We start from the raw sequence: 16,560 nt of genomic DNA on the forward strand, positions 1-16,560 counted from the left end.
TCGTTTACGAAGGCTCTCACGGCTACAGTGTTTGAGGGTCACCTACGGAGTATGGGTCTACAGGATCGCCCGCGGCTAGACTAGGACAAATGGGAGATTTTCTTGTACTAGGCTTTTATGCCCTAGTTTACTGTTTTGTACTAAGTTTTTTTGTACACCCCACTTCGCTTTTGGACAAGTGGGAGATTGTTGGGGTTGATGTGCTAAAGTCTCGTGTTCTGTAGTTTGTAAACAGTTTGTACGAATGCTTATGTTGTTAATATATGATATTTACTTCACATCTTGTTTTTTTGCTCAGTTACTTGTTTTATTTGCTTTACCACAAACCAATAAACATAAAATCTCTAGTTATCTGTATGTGACTTAAGCATGTATGTGGTGACATACAAGTGGATCATTCTGGAGTGATAACCAAAATGGTCTGTAGTATATGGATATAGGAGGGAAACCTTATCTTGGTAACGCTACGAATGCGGCCCACTTTGTGGAATGATTACAAGTGTTGTGACTTTTCACAGATGGTCTGTTCCTGATCATTCGTGTTGGGGACATGCGAGCGGGGGCGTCCAATATAAAGAGTTTGTATAAGACCTGACCACGAAGTGTTAACGTCTCGTTATATAACACCGTTCATGACAGAGACTTCACTTCACTAGGATGACCATAGATAACATGACCTCAATCCTGAGTGAGTTGGGAACTCCTACCAATGAGGGCGGTTCTTTGATTTGTATGGGTGCGAGTGGCCAGGTCGCCGATTCAAACCTACCATTTTGGGGATTCGTCTGATTTAAGAGCTAGGAACTCAGCTACACAAGATGGAATTCACTCCTTCCCCGAGGCAAGGATAAGTAGATAGATAGCTCCTTTAAAGGCTGATTCCAGGGCTTGAACGATGTGGCACCACACACCTTCTCTTGGCCCGAGGGGTGTAGAGAAGGGGTGTTCACATATAGTAAGACTATGTTGTATTATTCATTAGAGGAATTAATGGTACTAAAGGGGTGAGATGTAACTACAGGGGCAAAACGGTAATTTGGCCCAACTGTACTTACGAGCATCTGTGAAGGGTCATCGTACTCATGATTGGTTATATCTGATGGACATAAAAATATATATGTGGTAAGAAGAGTTCAGCTGTTGGTCTTTAGTGGAATGCCTAACAGTTAACGGATGGTGGATTCGTGGCTAAAGAGTTTAGTCAGCTATTCACGAACCGTTGGAGTTTTGAGCCACAGGTTCATTAGGTCCCCTGGGTAGTTTGGATAAAGTCGAAAACCAGTGTTTGGGTTAATTTGAAATGTTCAAATTGACAAGAGGAAGTTTGATTATATATGATATAATTGGACTAGTTAATTATATATGATGTATTTGGCTAAATGTATGAGATACATTATTTTGGAGGAAATTAGATATAAATATGATTATCAAGTAGAGGAGAAAATACTATAGTAGATATGTGATATCAAACCAAAGGTTAAAAATATAATATGTTTATATTTATTTATTTATTAATTGGTTAATTATATGATAATTAAGCCAAAATTCACGTTCGGACGTGGGATAGTGCGCAACATTGGTTATTGTAACCGATGAGTTAAAATGAAAAATATTTTCATTTTGAATTCACCCGTCGTTCAATCGCCCAAAGAAAAAGAGAGAGCGCGCGTTGGAGAATTGTAAACGATCGCTTAAGAAAATTGAGAGCCTAAACGATCGCCTTTCGCGTGCCTAAACGATCGCACACTGTTTCCTACACGATCAGATAGCTTCTCTAAACGATTGTATAGTGTGCCGGTTTTACTAAACGATCGTGTACCTTTTCCTAAACGATCGTTCAGTAAATACTACAAGATCGTGTAGCTCCTTCTAAACGATAAGCAGTCTACTATCCGATAGCGTTTTCTTCCCTCCTACTTGCTTATCACCTACAAGATTCGTATTCCTCCTTCCTCTACCAAATTCACTAAAGACCACCATTTGAGTTTTCACTCCGAGAATACCCGGGGCTCTTTAGTGGTGGTGTTGTCCCCGTTGCGATCGTGAGTTCGCAATTGTTCGTGCTACTACAGTCGACGCTTCCGCTGGACATTGGTAGATCGCTTGGAGGGTTCCACTGCTTGGAGTGCCGAAGTGAGAAGAACGTCTTCAACTGATATAACACTCTTTCCCTTGTGTTTTTGTTGTTCATAGAATGTCCTTAATTAAGTTTTGTTTGCATAACTATTTGTATTAAATGTATAATATGTATTTCGGTCACGGTGAGATTAAAGCGATCCGAACACGCTCATGGAACTCTACGACAGAGATCCTTCAATTGGTATCAGAGCCAGGTTCTGATACCAATTGATTTCATCTGTTGCAACGAAATGAGATTTACATTCATGGTGGGTGCATTTCTACACTGGTTTAATAGTTAAATTTTGCTGTGGATATGCGGATTAGTGGATGTTTGTGGGATATTTGCATCAGTTTGATTTAGATCCTTTTACATTTGCGATTATTTGTAAAGGCCCCTGCATTTTTGGGCATTAATAATCGTTATCGAGTTTGTATTCAAAGTTTGTTTGAAGTTTAAGTTTGAGTCGTTCGTCGAAGAAGCAGATCTATGCAAGCGTTGCATAAGAGTGGTACACGATCTGGGCAAACATTATGGTTCTTCGAGGAAGGAGGCAATCTAAGGTTGATCGCATCGTGCAGAAGATGTTCTACGCGATCACTGTTGATCGCATCGTAAAGATGAAGGAGACACGCGATCGCTGATGAACGCATCAGTTAAACGATGGGGTATGCGATCAAGTTATCGATCATATCATGTTGACGATCGGGTACGCTAACGCCGAGTATCGTTTAACGCATGCACGCTAGACGATCGTTTAGGTCAGCAGGCTTCATCGCTTAGTAACTGACTAAACGATCGCTTAGCACCAGAAGGTAAATCGTTTACCTGATTGCACGCATCGTGTAGACGATGAGATGCTCGCGTATCGTTTAAAGTGTGCACGCTAGACGATCGTTTAGGTCAACAAGCTTCATTGTTAGTAACTGATTAAACGATCGCTTAGTAATACACGGTAAATCGTTTACTTGTCGTCGCGCTACACGATCGCATAGAAGATCATGCTTCGCAGCCTCGTCGTCGTCTATGCGATCGTTTACTTATGCTTCTATCGTCTAGTGCACGTTGAACGATCGTCTACCTGCGGAGTTTGCTACATGATGAAGACCTCCTGGCGGTTCAAGACCTGGTTCACCTGTGAACTGGTTTGCTCGATGAAAAATGTAATAGATAGGGTTATTTCATTCCAATTTTTGTAAAGGCTCATCTTGGTCCATTAATCCTTTATTTAATACATGCGATGTATGTTATTATATGTCATATGGTATGCACATATAGTAAATCCCACCTTAGGTTATGTAATGGTCATGCATCATATATTTATTGTAATTGTTATAATTTAGAGAAGCATGGTTTAATTATATAAGAGCATACTCATGCATCATATAATATAAGAGTTATATTTATGCATGCATAAAAAGCATTGACATGCATCATCTTTATATTATAATTGTTATAGTATAATGGTGAATGATAGCATGTTTGCTTGGTTGTTACGCGTTATATAAAAGTTATATATAGTAATGACCGGATATTGCATGAAGTATGACACATAAATTACTTTATAAATGCCTCGTTGTGCGCAATGGTTTTATTTGTTTCTTTTTAAAAGTTAAAGAGAAATTAGAACTAAAAGAAATGAGAAAGACATGCATGCTCACTTAGGTTTAATTCATGGTTTTAAAGTGTTTAAAACTTGGATCACATAGACCTAAGATCACGGTTCTAATACGATTAGCAACCCTAAGGCTTTAATCTTTTAATCAGTTTAATAGGATTAAATTGACTAATAAAAGGTTAAAGTGTAGCAAATCTGTCTATAAGGGACCTTTTGTCTAAGGCGGGTTCTGTCTAGGCTGAGGTATTTAAGTTGACGGAAACGGAACACCCCTATCTGGAAACTTACCTGGAAAGGTGAATTAGATAGATTTAATGCATGCATGCAAGTTAAGGACAATCCATTAAAGTGTTTAAATGTGACTACTTAAACTTATTCATATTTCATAGACAAACGTTGTTTATGAGCAGAGTTTAAAAAGACGAATTAGACTAAAATCAATAGCCAGATTGTCTAGGTTAATGAACCCCTAGGTAGAACATTCAGTGGGAGGTACTTGGGGCATAAGATGCTTCACTTAAAACCTTTCACGTTTCTCCTAAATAGTCCATACCGTGAGATCTATCCTCGACCTCGCGGCACCTTTGGCATGTCCTTCCAACGGATGGTGTTTGGGTAGGTCAATATCAAGGTGGATGGAGAGAGTGTTCATAGTAAATGGGAGCAGGAAGTGCGACAACATATCCCTCGGTCTTCCTCGTGAGGTTGAATAACGTTACTGTGCATCGCCTCGAGGCACCCTGGGAGTGTCCCTCTAAAGGATGGAAGTTTTGTGCGTTTCTTTATTTGATCTCCTATAAGATGATAAGGTAACTTAGTCTCTTGTCCTAATCTGCTTCTTCCTTATGGTTGGCTCATTAGGACGGGACTCTGGCACCGAAAGCGAGGGGTTACATTTACGTGGAATAGTTAAAGGTTAACGATTCTGGACCGAAAAATGGTGGCTGTTAGGTTCAGTTCCAAGAGTTGGTTTTGCCTAATAGTTGAGAATGTCTCATCCCAGCGAAGGGGCAACTGATCACCCCACCGATGGCATTTGTCCTTCCTCACTGGGTATCATTGCAAAATAGAAGTCTATAACTTAGGGTACTTGAAACTGTTTTGTAAAACTGATTGGTTTAAAATTGGTTTAGAAAAATCTAATAAAGTTTTATTCGTATTTTCAGCAACATTTTTAAAATGGAAACAACCACGTTGGCTTTGTTAAGCACCAAAAAACTTACTGGCGATAATTTCGCAACATGGAAACACATAATCACGATAATCTTGATCATCGAGGATCTCATGTTCGCTCTCACGGAAGCTTGTCCTCCTATTCCAGCTCCGAATGTTGCTCGAAATATTCGGGAGGCATATGAGTGATGGACAAGGGCGAATGAGAAGGCCTGAGCTTACATCTTGGCAAGTCTTTCTGAAGTCTTGGCCAAGGAACATGAGCCTATGGCCTCAGCGCATGAGATCATGGAGTCCCTGCGGGGGATGTTTGGACCGTCTGAACAGATTATTCATGAGGCTCTTAAATACATATTCAACTCCAAAATGGAAGAAGGCACCTCTGTTTGTGAACATGTGCTAAACATGATGGTCCACTTCAATGTGGTGGAGTTGAATGGGTCGACCATCGACGAGGGCAACCAGGTTAGCATAATCTTGCATTCTTTGCTGAAAAGTTTCCTGCACTTTGTTAGCAATGTGGTTCTTAACAAAGTGAAATATAACCTTACAACTCTCATCAACGAGTTGGAGACATACCAATCTTTACTGCAAGGTAAGGAGAGGTAGAAGGGTGAAGCAAATGTTGCTTCATCCTCTAGGATGTTCCATAAAGGTTCGACCTCAGGAACAAAGTCTGCACCTTCTGCTTCTGACTCTGCAAAGAGGAAGAAGAAGAAAGGTGGTAAAGGAAAAGGGAAGGCACTTGCTAACCCACCACCTGTCGCCCCATGTAGGCGTCCACAAGTTACTAAGGGAAAATGTTTCCATTTCAACCAAGATGGACACTGGAAGAGGAATTGTCCTCGGTATCTGAAAGAGAAGAAAGCAGCCAAGGCTAAGGCCAAGATGGATAAAGGTAAATGTAATTTACTTGTGCTTGAAACTTGTTTAGTGGAGAATGATTATTCTGCCTGGATAATTAATTCAGGCGCCACTAATCATGTTTGTTCTTCTTTTCAGGAGATTAGATCTTGGCGATAGCTGGAGGTTGGTAAGATAACGATGCGAGTAGGCACTGAGCACGTCGTCTCAGCTGTAGCAGTGAAAGGACTCCAGTTAGCTTTACAAAATAGGTTTCTTGTTTTAAATTATGTATATATTGTTCCTGAACTAAAGAGGAACCTCATTTCTATAAAATGTTTATTGCAATGTAAATATACTATCTCTTTTAATGTGAATAAAGCGTTTATTCATAAAGATGATGTTTTTATCTGCACAGCAAATCTGGAATCGAATTTCATATGCTAAGGCCGTTAGCCATTAATTCCCTCCATAATACTAAAATGTTCAGAACTACCGTAACTCAATCAAAACATCGATGAATTTCTCCAAAAGAAAATGGCCAACTTTGGCATCTTCATTTAGAGCACATCAATCTCAATAGGATTGAGAGATTGGTGAAGAATGGACTTCTAGGTAAGTTAGAAGAAAATTCTTTACCTGTGTGCGAATCTTGCCTTGAGGGTAAGATGACTAAATGACCGTTTACTGGAAAAGGTTATAGAGCCAAGAAGCCTCTTGAGTTAGTACATTCTGACCTTTGTGGTCCTATGAATGTGCGAACCCAAGGTGGCTATGAGTATTTTATCAGTTTTACTGATGATTACTTCAGGTACGGGTATGTTTATCTTATGCAATGGAAGTTTGAATCCTTTGAAAAATTCAAAGAGTTCAAGGTTGAAGTTGAAAACGCATTGGATAGATGGATTAAAACACTTTGATCGGATCGAGGTGGAGAGTTTTTGGATTCGGCATTCTAGAACTATTTGATAGAACATGGAATTGTTTTCCAATTCTCAGTATCAAGTACACCTCCACAGAATGGTGTAGCGGAGAGGAGAAATAGGACCTTGTTAGACATGGTTCGCTCGATGATGAGTTACGCTTCCTTACTGGACTCGTTTTGGGGTTTTGCAGTGGAGACTGCGGTATATATACTCAATTTTGTTCCCTTCAAGAGTGTTGCAAGAACACTTATGGAGTTGTGGAACGGGCGTAAAGCTAGTTTACATCATTTCCACATTTGAAGTTGCCCTGCACATATGCTTGAGGCTAATCCCAAGCAGTTGGAACCACGGTCGAGGTTATGCCTCTTTGTCGGCTACCTCAAAGGTACACGGGGGGGAGGGGGGTGTTATTTTTATGATTTGACGGAAAATATGGTGTTTGGTTCAACAAATGCTACTTTCCTAGAGATGAATCATATAAGGGACCACAGTCCACGAAACAAAATCGTGTTGCGTGAGCTTTCCAATGAAACTATAAAACTTCAACAAGAGTTGTTGAAGAGCCTGCTACATCAGCAAGAGTTATTGATGGGAGTTCATCCAGTATGTCGGTTCCACCTCAAGAGTTGAGGGAACCTCAACGTAGTGGGAGGATTGCGAACCCACCCGTTCGCTATCTGGTTTCACGGAAATCCTTGCTATGGTAGCAGATGGCGACGTTGAGGATCCATTGTTTTATAAGAAGGCAATGGAGGATGTTAACCGAGATGACAACGTTGATGAATCTTGTGTCTACAAGAAGATCATCAACGCTTCAGTAGTCTTCTTAGTGTTGTACATAGATGATATCCTACTCATTGAGAATGATGTAGGTCTACTAACTTTAAGAACTGGCTAGCAACCCAATTCCAAATGAAAGATTTGGGAGAGGCTTAGTTTCTAGGTATACAGATCTTTTGGGATCGTAAGAACAAAGTGCTAGCATTGTCTCAGGCATCATACATTGACAAAATATTGCTTAAGTACTCGATGCAAGACTCCAGGAGGGGCCAACTACCGTTTAGGCATGGAGTCACTTTGTCTAAGTACATGTGTCCTAAGACACCTCAAGGGGTTGAGGAGATGAGACAAATCAGTCTAACCCAAGCCATTTTAATGTTGCTGACCTGTTTATGAAGGCTTTCACGGCTACAGTGTTTAAGGGTCACCTACGAAGCATGGGTCTACAGGATCGTCCGCGGCTGGACTAGGGAAAGTGGGATATTTTCTTGTACTGGGCTTTTATGTTTTTTGTACTATGTTTTTTGTACACCCCACTTCGCTTTAAGAAAAGTGGGAGATTGTTGGGATTGATGCCCTACACTCTTGTGTCCTGTAGTTTATAAACAGTTTGTACGAATGCTTGTGTTGTTAATATATGATATTTACTCCACATCTTGTTTTTTTGCTCAGTTACTTGTTTTATTTGCTTTACCATAAACCAATAAATATAAAATCCCTGGTTATCTGTATATGACTCAAGCATATATGTGGTGACATACAAGTGGATAATGTCTTGAGTGATAACCAAAATGGTCTGTAGTATATGGATATAGGAGGAAAACCTTATTTTGGTAACGCTACGGATGCGGCTCGCTTTGTGGAATGGTCACAAGTGTTGTGATTTGTCACAAATGGTTTGATCCTGATCATTCCTATTGGAGACATGCGAGCGGGGGCGTCCTATACAAGAGTTTGTATAAGACCTGACCAAGAAGTGTTAACGTCTCGTTATATAACACCGTTCATGACAGTGACTTCACTTCACTAGGATGACCATAGGTAACATGATCTATACGATAACAATCTCCGCCTAAATGATCACCCTTCGCGCGCCTAAACGATTGCACACTGTTTCCTACACGATCGGATACCTTCTCTAAACTATCGTATAGTGTGCCGATTTTACTAAACGATTGTGTACCTTTTTTTAAACGATCGTTCAGTAAATACTACACGGTCGTGTAGCTCATTCTAACGATAAGAAGTCTGCTATGCGATAGCGTTTTCTTCCCTCCCACTTGCTTATCGCCTACACGATTCATGTTCCTCCTTCCTCTACCAAATTCACCATAGCCCACCCTTTGGGTTTTCACTCCGAGAATACCCGGGGCTCTTTAGTGGTGGTGTCGTCCCCGTTGCGGTCGTGAGTTCACAGTTGTTCGTGCTGCTGCAGTCGACGCTTCCGCTGGGTGTTGGTAGATCGCTAAGAGGGTTCTGCTACTTGGACTACTGAAGTGAGAAGAACATCTTCAACTGGTATGACACTATTTCCCTTGTGTTTTTGTTGTTCATAGCATGTCATTAATTAAGTTTTGTTTACATAACTGTATGTATTGAATGTATAATATGTATTTTGGTCACGGTGAGATCGGAACGATCCAAACGCGCTCATGGAACTCTACGATATGAGATCCTTCATAAACAACATTATAAAGTAAGAGTGACTTATTTCTTGGTCCTGATCATATGCAAACTCCTTTCATAGGACACCCCCACTCCTTATTTGGAGAAATCTTCCTTTTTCTTATGAGTCCCAGCAGTTTTAAACATCTCTATGTTCAAAACAACTTTGACCTCAGTTGGTTTTAACATGTACAAGTTATTTTCTAATTTTGTAGAGCAAATCTGTTTATTTCCCATTTGATGAACACTTCACCATTTTTGAAATAAACTTTATAATTTTTTTCTGGCAAACAAGAGACAGAAATTAAATTCCTTTTCATAGAAGGAATATAATTTACATTTTTCAATTAAATGTACTTATCTCCTATAAATAACTTCATATCTCCCACTACTTTGGCTGAAACAATCTCCCCAGTCCCTACCTTAAAGATTGTTTCACCTTCTGTCAACTGTCTCCAGGAACTTGTTTCTTGTAAGATAGTACATACATGATTAGCGACACCTAAATCAATTATTCAGATTTTATCGTTTTCCATTAAACATGCTTCGATAACAAGTAAATCATATTTATCTTGTTGTTTGAATTCAACATCCTCATCTACATAATTTCAGATGAGATGGGAGATAGAGGACAATCATCCGTTAAAACTCTTTCAGTATAATCAACCGCTAGTAATTTGTTTGTTGATTTGATTTTACTCTTATGTACATCGAAAGCGAGTATTCTAGAATTCGACATGCCGATAAAATTCAAACAAATTCTAATTAGCAAATTGTAACTAAATCCAAAATCAAGTTTTAAAAAAATGTAATAATGTACCCATAACCATTATTTATTTGCAACGATATATTAGTGAGTCAAAATATGTGCTACCGTGGGGCAGTTAGATACTCCTTTACTAAAACAAACAATTTTGACCAAACACTATCCCCAGAATAACTCTTATTCATATTGTCTCCGTAATAACTCTTATTCATTTAGTCGTTTGGTTATCATTTTTGGCCAAGATCTTTACTAACAACTTAGTAATTCTAGTAAGTGTGACCTGCCATTTTCAGATCCTATAGGACAGTATGAATTTGCCTCCGAAATAGAAGATAACATCCAAAATGGAACTATAAGACCCTATTCATTTTATTGAAGCCGTTGTTCCGAATCCTATGTTACAACCTTTCGAGGGGATATCCGTTGCTAAACGACTAGCAAAGGGCCGTTCAAAGCAAACCAGCAGGCGCAACATAGGAATCTCACGGTTCAGACTAATGGAGGAGACCATAGGATATATTGACACATATCCTTCACCCACTTACTATGAACTAATTCCTCCGTTTACCTTGATATTGACTCATAGAAAACACTTTCCCAATGGAGGCCACTTCCAGGGTGACACGAAACGTCATATGAATCTCATGGTGTAAACTATGTGGAGACGTGGATGTTGAAATCTATATATCGTATAATAGACTTATATTTGAACAACTTCCTCTTATTCACCAAAATCTAGATTTAAGCTAAAAAATACTTTCCGAATGGAGGTCACTTCCAGGGTGACACGAAGTATCGCTTAAATCTGGATTGTGAACTCTTAGAGACGTGAGAGCTAAAAATAACGTATCGTATATGTTATTAATCTCCCACTGAAGTTTTCTAATAACTCTATCATATAGAAGTTATTAAACTGCCACTGAAGTGTTCTATTTATGGTAGATTTATACTTATGTTCTTTTCGGCTGATAAAACAACCCTAAGTCTATGTGGTTTATCCAAGTATAACTCTTATAATTGGATTTTAACCTACGATGTCTAGGTTATAAACCATTTTATTACCTCACATCGCTCACGTATGCTCATAATGTTGGGTTTTATGTCCTAAAAACTCGCAGTTTGTAAAATGATAAACATTTTCTATTATCAATATACTTGTTAGTGATCTCATAAATTGTATGAAAGTCTAAATCCAATAAACTAAGACCTATGACTATTGTATGAGTACTTGAACTTTATGTGGAGACATAAGAGTAGATCGAGTTCGAGTAAATAGTCAAAATGATCTATAGTACATGAATGAGGTTGGGTACCTTATTCTGGTAACACCATTGGATGCGGCCTATAACGTTGTTTACTATTTAAGACTGACTATTTCACCTAGATAACCTAGGTAACTTGATCTTAATCTTGAGCTAACTATGAACTCCTAGTTATTCAGGATTTCCCTTAGATTTGCATAGTTGAGGGTTGGCTCAACAGTGCTGGCTCAATAAGACTCCTATTTTAGGAGTAAGACCGGATAGATAGTTGGGGACATAGGGTGCAAGATGGAGTTCACGCCTACCCGATTTAGGGATAGGAGAAAAGTTGTTCTCTCAAGTACTGAATCCAGGTCTTGAACAAGGGGCCCCACCCTTTCACTGGGCTGGGAGAGTTTGGTTTGGTGATTGGATCACAAACCAGTTGTTCATTAGAGAATCAGTAGGGACTTGAGGAATAAGACGTAATTTCGGAGGTAAAATAGATATTTGACCCAGCCGTTATTACGAACAACCTGTGGAGGGTCGACTTGCTGATTATGGTTAAATCATGTGGACATAATATATCTACAGTGAGGAGAGTGCAACTATGGGCTTTAGTGGAATGAACCATTAGTTAACGAATGGGGATTAATTTGATCTAATGAGTTTGGCCAATTAATCTCGAATCATTGGAGCCCATGATCTGTAGGTCCGCGAGGTCCCCCTATTAGCTCGTAACAGACTAGCTCTAGAATAGTGTGATAAGTTAATTTGAAACATTCAAATTTGAATTAAGGGAATCAGTAATTATATGAGATATGATTATGTTTAATTTTAGAATTAAACGAAATAGAAGAATTTATATATTTAAATATGATTTAAATATATAAAGATGGATATGTGTTAAAATTAATTTAATATTTGATATTAAATTAATTAAGTTTTATTTAATAATTAATTTATGAAATTAATTAAATTTTCATTTTTAAAATAAAAATAGATTTTTTTTTTTTTAAATCAGATTTTTTATTTTGAGATAAAATTGAAAAAGGAAAAGAAAACAAAAACACAAAATGGAAAAATGGATTTTTCCATTATCCATCACCTGACTAGCTCACACATATTGCAATGTCTTGTCTTTGTCTTCTCCAAGCATGAGCTGCAACTCATGTATCTCTTCTCTTTGTATGTTGATCTACAATATAATGAAGAGATTGGAGTGAAAATCGGGCATGCAATCTATAGTGAATTTTAGAGAAAATTTGATTTGAAGAATGGTTCTTCAACAAGGTTGCAGCAGTGAGCTTTTCTCCTTCATCCCTTGATTCAAGCTTGTTTTGAGTCCCACAACTCAATCTAGAGCACCAGAGAATAGTGGGGAAGATCTTGAGGTGGTCTACAATAAGATATGGAGAAGATAGCAGCTGGAGATGGAGCTTTGAAGAAGTTTTACAAGAGGTATGTCTTGAAACCCATTTTTCTGCATAAGCATGCTTTATATTATGCCAAAATTAGTGAATTTGAGTGCTTAGATGATCTCTATGCTTCCACTGTTGTTGATACAATCCTACATTCAGGAATCCCATAATGATTAGTCGTTATCCCTGACTAGGTAGGTGAGAATGTCAGCTCTGTTATCATGGTCATCCTTTTAAGTTGAGACAGAATATGCACTTATTTTATGTTAGAGATCCCAAAGGATGTGATCAATCACTTCTTCCTCGGTTGTGAGCTCGATGCATGCAGATAGTTCCTATGATCAACTGCAAAATATAACACTAGGAAGGTTAACTCATGATATGCAGTTAACAAGGATTTTAAACATACTTCAGCGCAAATATATTTTTAAGCATGCATTCCTAGTATTATTAACACATATTTTGCTGATCTAACCTCATTATTCTAAGAAAAATGCTACAATAACTTGTATCCCTACAAGTTATCAGTGAAATACCTAAAAATAATAATGAATTTTCAATAAATTATGTCATGTTAGGAAAAAGATGGAACCAAACTAATGTAGTTATTAACAAAATTTTTGCGTAAAATGTTACTCTTGATATTATATCTGAAAGTGATGATTTTGAACCAAAATCAGTTGAAGAATGTCGATATAGTAATCGAGGCAGAAGTAAACTCACTTTCAAAACGTCATGTTTTTTTTTTTTTTACCAATAATCCAAACATAGAAGGTTTCAAGACTGCAGGATATAAATGGGTAATTGTGAGAAAAAAATAAAAATAATGTGGTCACTGTTGGGTTGATGTCCTAAAGTCTCGTGTCCTATAGTTTGTAAACAGTATGTATGAACGCTTGTGTTGTTAATATATGATATTTACTTTACATCTTGTATTTTTGCTTAGTTGTTTGTTTGATTTGCTTTACCACAAACCAATAAACATAAAATCTCTGGTTATCTGTATGTGATTCATGCATGTATGTGGTGACATACAAGTGGATCATGTCTTGAGTGATAACCAAAATGGTTTGTAGTATATGGGTAAATGAGGGAAACCTTATCCTGGTAATACTACGGATGCGGTCCGCTTTGTGGAATGATCACAAATATTGTGACTTGTCACAGATGGTCTGATCCTGATCATTCGTGTTGGAGACATGCGAGCGGGGGTGTCCTATGCAAACAGTTTGTATAAGACCTGACCACGAAGTGTTAACGTCTCGTTATATAACACTGTTCATGACAGAGACTTCACTTCACTAGGATGACCATAGGTAACATGACCTCAATCCTGAGTGAGTTGGGAATTCCTGCCATTGAAGGTGGTCATTTGATTTGTATGGTGCGAGTGGTCAGGTCGCCAATTCAAACCTACCATTTTGGGGATTCGTCTGATTTGGGAGCTGGGAACTCAACTACACAAGATGGAATTCACTCCTTCCCCGAGGCAGGGGTAAGTAGATATATGGTTCCCTTAAGGGCTGATTCTAGGGCTTGAACGATGTGGCGCCACACACCTTCTCTTGGCCCGAGAGGTGTTCACACATAGTTGGACTATACTGTATTGTTTATTAGAGGAATCAGTAGTACTTAAGGAGTGAGATGTAACTACAGGGGCAAAATGGTAAATTGGCCCAGCTGTACTTACGAGCATATGTGAAGGGTCATTGTACTCATGATTGGTTATATCCGATGGACACAAAAATATATCTGTGGTAAGAAGAGTTCAACTATTGGTCTTTATTGAAATCACTAACAGTTAACGAATGGTGGATTTTGTGGCTAAAGAGTTTTGTCAGCTATTCACGTACCATTGGAGCTTCGAGCCACAGGTCCATTAGGTCCCCTGGGTAGCTTGAATAAATGTTGAGAACCAGTATTTGGGGTAATTTGAAATGTTCAAATTGACAAGAGGAAGTTCGATTATATATGATATAATTGGACTGGTAAATTATATATGATATAATTAGCAAATGTATGAGATATATTATTTTGGAGGAAATTAGATATAAATATGATTTATATCAAGTAGAGGAGAAAATATTATAGTAGATATGTGATATCAAACTATAGGATATAAATATAATATGATTATATTTATTAATTAATTAATTGATTAATTACATGATAATTAATCATTTTTCCACGTTCGAACGTGGTTAGTGGGCTGCGTTGGTTATGGTAACCGATGGGTTAAAATGAAAAATGTTTTCATTTTTGCGTAGTCGTTCAATTGCCCAAAAGAATTCGTGAAGCGTGCGTTGGTGATTCAAAACGATCACTTGAGAGCTTATGCGATAGCGTTCTCCGTCTAAACGATCGTATACCTCACGCCTAAACGATCGCACACTGTTGTCTATACGATCGGATAACTCCTCTAAACGATAATCTAAACGGTCATATAGTGTGCTGATTCTAAATGATCGTATACCTTTTCCTAAACGATCGTTCAGCAAATCCTACACAATTGTGTAGCTCCTCTATACGATAAGCACTTTTCCTATACGATGGCATCGTTTTCTCTCCCACTTGCTTATCGCCTACACGACTCGTTTGTCCTTCGTCCTTTACCAAATTCACCAAAGTCCACCCTTTGGGTTTTTACTCCGAGAATACACGGGGCTCATTAGTGGTGTGTCGTCCCCGTTGTAGCGTTCGTGAGTTCGCGTTGTTCGTGCTGCTGTAGTCGATGTTGTCCGCCAGGCGTTGGTAGATCACTTGGAGGGTTCCGCTGCGTTGAAGTTCTGAAGTGTGAAGATTGTCTTCAACTGGTATGGAACTCTGTCCCTTTGTTATTTTGTTGTTTGTAGCATGCCGTTAATTGGAGTTTATTTGAATAACTGTATGTATTGAATGTATAATGTTATATTTCGGTCACGATGAGATCGAAGCGATCCGAATGCCCTCATGGAACTCTGATAAAGGGCAGAAATGCACGTTATCATAGTGCTAAGTTATCAAACAATATGGGATTGCGTTGATAAAATATGCTAAATTGCGTCCATTAAGCATAAATTTTATAATATTGTGGTCGCATGCGTTCAGCGCATTAGAACTATTGATTTGTGTATTTTTGTGCAGAAAATGCATTAATACAATGCAAGATTGCGATGATAGGGAATTATCGATCGAGCGCAACTTCATCGCAAGACTTTGCGTTGATCGTGCTCGCAAATATTCGCCCGAGAAGGATCGCTGCAACTTGGTCAGCGCAACATGGTGGGCGCATCTAGGTGAAAGATCAATTAAGAGTAATGGGACAGAAAGTTGATGACAGTCAAATCCAAATTAAGTTGACAACCAATAACGGCCACAAAGTACATTCAGATTTATCGGTAACAATCATTCGGCGCGTCAATCAGAAATCAAAGCTGTCCCATCTGTACAACCGGGAGAGAGAAGCCGCCTTTCACCATTGACGCCCTACAAATACCAAGTGCATTCTTCAGAAAATGAGTTGATCGGTTGACGAGTTAACCAATTGCTTCTATTCATAGTTTTCTTTTCCATTTTACGGCGGAGCAAGAGAAGAGTGGTGGCACTGGAGATCGCCCAGGACAACTCGAGAGAGAACCATGGGACGTAAGAGCAGAGAGTGGACTGACTCTCGCGAGAGCGAGAATATCTTTAGAGTACGAGTATAAATAGTGTAAACGCCTGGCAGCAAGAAATTGCTACTAGGCATTTTACTATACTTGTATTGTTATTTTGTACTTCATCTTCATATCTATTCAATGGAAGTTCTATTTCTACAACTGCTCACTCTCTTAATATGCATGAGTAGCTAAACTAGTTGAATGGGTTGAGAAGAACTAAGCTAACATGACCTAGGAAGTTCATTGCTTGCGATTGTCTTGTTTTATGTTGTGCAAAATACCCTTTAGAGTTACTCGAGAGAGAAACTAAAGAAAGAACCTAATGTCTCGAGAGAGCTAGGTTAGAATCTGAATCGAAAGAGCAAGATTA

The sequence above is a fragment of the Benincasa hispida genome, chromosome 5 (assembly GCF_027475165.1).
Source record: "Benincasa hispida cultivar pf3 chromosome 5, pf3_genome.v1.1, whole genome shotgun sequence".
NCBI lineage: Eukaryota > Viridiplantae > Streptophyta > Magnoliopsida > Cucurbitales > Cucurbitaceae > Benincasa > Benincasa hispida.